General features: G+C 47.2%; 1 protein-coding gene across 1 annotated transcript in view; it reads left to right on the top strand.

Moving 5' to 3' along the window:
* The first annotated feature begins 636 nt into the window (after nucleotides 1-636).
* ftsj1 (FtsJ RNA 2'-O-methyltransferase 1) overlaps nucleotides 637-3,738 on the top strand; it is a 39,882-nt gene continuing 36,780 nt past the window's right edge. The window contains exon 1 of the mRNA XM_048619834.1: nucleotides 637-762. The gene's annotated coding sequence lies outside the window, so the exon portion shown is untranslated. The remainder of the gene's footprint in view (nucleotides 763-3,738) is intronic.

Below are 3,738 nucleotides of genomic sequence, written 5' to 3'. Positions count from 1 at the left end.
CCCTGTAAATACTGGCACACTAAACTGGGAGCACTGTAAACACTGACACACTACACTGGGAGCACTGTAAACACTGACACACTACACTGTGAGCCCTGTAAACACTGACACACTACACTGGGAGCACTGTAACTACTGACACACTACACTGGGAGCTGTGTAAATACTGACACACTACACTGGGACCACCCCATAAATACTGACACACTACACTGGGAGCCCTGTAAATACTGACACACTACACTGGGACCCCCCCATAAATACTGCCACACTACACTGGGACCCCCCATAAATACTGACACACTGCACTGGGAGCCCTGTAAATACTGGCACACTAAACTGGGAGCACTGTGAACACTGACACACTACACTGGGAGCACTGTAAACACTGACACACTACACTGGAAGCACTGTAACTACTGACACACTACACTCGGAGCGCTGTAAATACTGAGACACTACACTGGGAGCACTGTAAATACTGACATACTACACTGGGAGCCCTGTAAATACTGAGACAGTACACTCGGAGCCCTGTAAATACTGACACACTACAGCGGGAGCCCTGTAAAAGCCTATATCTGACGATCAATGAAGATGGGTAACAGGAATGTCGGTGTAATGATTGTTCCTGTCCTGTTTTTACGCAGATCCCCCTCCTCAACAGGATCACACTGGGACTGTTATCTGTGCTGTCGGTGTAATTGTAGGAGCTGTCGGATTTGTCATCGGTCTGTACCTGGTTATAAAGATACGCAGTCGGTAAGCACTTCCCCTTTACAGTCTCTGAGCTCTTTCCCACAACCTCCACCCCACTCCCCAACTTTTCCACGCACTTTCTGTGCACGTTTACAGACTGGTCACCGCCATTGCCCCTTTTTACAGACAGGGTGCGCCGTCTCCAAGCCTGTCCTGTAAAGAATAACTGCATCGGAGACTGGAAGGAGGCATGAGAAAGGTCAGTGAGGTTAATTTGCCTGTGGGTTGGTTAATTCTAACTGAGGGTGTTACTGTCAGTGAGACAGTCAACGTGGAGCAGTGACCTTCCCCAGTGAAAACACATTGTGATGCGGCAGTAAGGCAGTGGCATCATTCGCAGATATATCCCAGTCACTAATCACAGCAACAACTTAACATCCTCAGGAGGGGGGCAATAATTTCACACACGCTGCAGCAGTTAGACACCAATGGAATTTCTCAATGTCACGCAGAAACTATCAAACAGGCAGCACACCGATCACAAACTGTGTCTAACTCCGTGCTGTCCCTGTTCTGTGAATGTTTGATGCGGGGGTGGGAACAGTGCAGAGGGAATTTTACTCTGTAGCTAACCCCATGCTGTCACTGTGCTGGGAGTGTTTGTTGGGCGAACAGTGTAGAGTAAGCTTTACTCTGAATCTAACCCTATGCATGTTCCTGTCCTGGGAGGGTTTGATGGAGTACAGTGTAGAGGGGGCTTTACACTGTATCTAACCCCGTGCTGTCCCTGTGCTGGGACTGTTTGATGGGGGACAGTGTAGAGGGACCTTTACTCTGAATCTAACACCTTGCTGTCCCTGTCCCTGGGAGTGTTTGATGGGGGACAGTGTAGAGTTAGCTTTACTCTGTACCTAACCCCGTGCTGCCCCTGTCCTGGGAGTGTTTGATGGTGGAACAGAGTAGAGTGAGCTTTACTCTACATCTAACCCCATGCTGTCCCTGTCCTGGGAGTGTTTGATGGGGGTACAGAGTAGAGGGAGCTTTATTCTGAATCTAACCCCGTGCTGTCTCTGTCCTGGGAGTGTTTGATGGGGGTACAGTGTAGAGGAAGCTTTACTCTGTATCTAACCGCATGCTGTCCCTGTCCTGGGACTATCTGATAGGGGGTGAGGTGGGGGGGGTACAGTGTAGAAGGAGCTTTAGTCTGTATCTAACACTGGGTATTGCTCTATTCTAACCCAGCATTGGCTTCTCTTTACCTTGACTACGGTTTTATATTGAAAGTATTCACCAAAATGAGTCCTTTCTCCGTCCGTTTTTACTGTAGATCAGTCCACGTTGGGAGAAGAGAAAGTGACTGTTTTCACCTGCAGGACGTTTCTGCTTTTTTCTGTTTAACAGAATGCAGGATCTGCCATTAATCAAGGGTCATCAATGGTTATACAGTCAGAGTCACGCAACACAAAAACAGGTCCTTTGGCCCAACTCATCTACGCCATCCAGACATCCTAAGTTAAACTAGTCCCATTTGCCAGCATTTGGCCCATATCCCTCTCAATCCTTCCTATTCATATCCCCATCCAGATGCCTTTTAAATGTTGTAATTGTACCAGCCCCCACCACTTCCTCTGGCAGCTCATTCTATACACACACCACCCACTGCGTGAAAAAGTTGCCCCTCCGGTGCCTTTCCCCTTTCCCCTTAAACCCATGCACCTCTAGTTTTGGACTCCCCTACCCTGGAGAAAAGACTTTGACTATTCACCCTTTCCATGCCCCTCATGATTTTACAAATTTCTATAATGTCACCCCATCCAACGCTTCAGGGAAAATAGCCCCCAGCCTATTCAGCCTCTCCCTATCACTCAAACCCTCCAACGTCCTTTTCTGAACCCTTTCAAGTTTCACGCCATCCTTCCTATAACAGAGAGACCAGAAGTGAATGCAATATTCCAAAAGTGGCCTCACCAATAACCGCCACATGACCCTCCCAACTCAATGTACTGACCAATGACATTTGTGGGCTGTTGTTAGATTACAGTATGTTTCTTCATAAAGGAATGGGAGAAATCTATTGTACGTCTCATATTAATGATTAATAAACTATATTTGAACCTTGCTTCTGGCTTCTTGAGCATTATAAAATATCTGTATATCCAGTTGGCACTATAATAAGCTCTCGCTCTCTGCTGCCACATTCTGTCCCTGTTCTTTTCACACAACAGGCTAAATGTGATCACACATCAGTTTATCCATTTGCAATGGTGTTGGGTGAGGGAGGAGCATTAGCCAGGATTCTGAGGACTGTTATCTCCAATACTACCCAGACAGAGAGAGAAAGAGAGAGTGAGAGAGAGAGAGAGAGTGAGAGTGACAGAGAGAGCCAGAGAACAAAAACAAAGTTGCTGGAAAAGCTCAGCAGGTCTGGCAGTGTCTGTCAAGAAAAAAAGAGTTAACGTTTCAGGTCCGGTGACCCTTCTTCAGAACATACCCGAAACGTTAACTCTGATTTTTTTCTTCACTGATGCCTCCAGACCTGCTGAGCTTTTCCAGCAACTTCTGTTTTTGTTCCTGATTTACAGCACCTGCAGTTCTTTTGGTTTTTATAAGAGAGAGCCAGAGAGTGAGAGAGAGTGAGAATGACAGCAAGAGGGAGAGTGAGAGAGGGTGACAGAGAGAGAGAGACAGTGAAAGCCAGAGAGAAAGAGTGAGACAGAGAGAGAGTGACAGTGAGAGAGTGAGAGAAGGTAGGAATGAGGGCAAGAGGAAGAGTGAAAGAAATAGAGAGAGAGAGTGAGACAGAGAGAAAGTGAGAGAGACTGTGAGAATGAGAATGAGGTGAAGTTGTTTGTACACCTCTGTACCCCCTTTGAAAGGCCGATTTGCAGTGAGAGTGGGTCACAGGGAAATGGTGAGTGGGAGTACTGTTAGGACACACACAGACACTCACACACACACACACACATACAGACACACACACACATACACAGACACACACATACACGCACACGCACACGCACACACACGCATGCACACACA

This window comes from Rhincodon typus, chromosome 44 (genome assembly GCF_021869965.1).
Source record: "Rhincodon typus isolate 14 chromosome 44, sRhiTyp1.1, whole genome shotgun sequence".
Lineage (NCBI taxonomy): Eukaryota > Metazoa > Chordata > Chondrichthyes > Orectolobiformes > Rhincodontidae > Rhincodon > Rhincodon typus.
The sequence above is the reverse complement of the archived record's forward strand: the minus strand, read 5'-3'. Positions and strand labels throughout refer to the sequence as shown.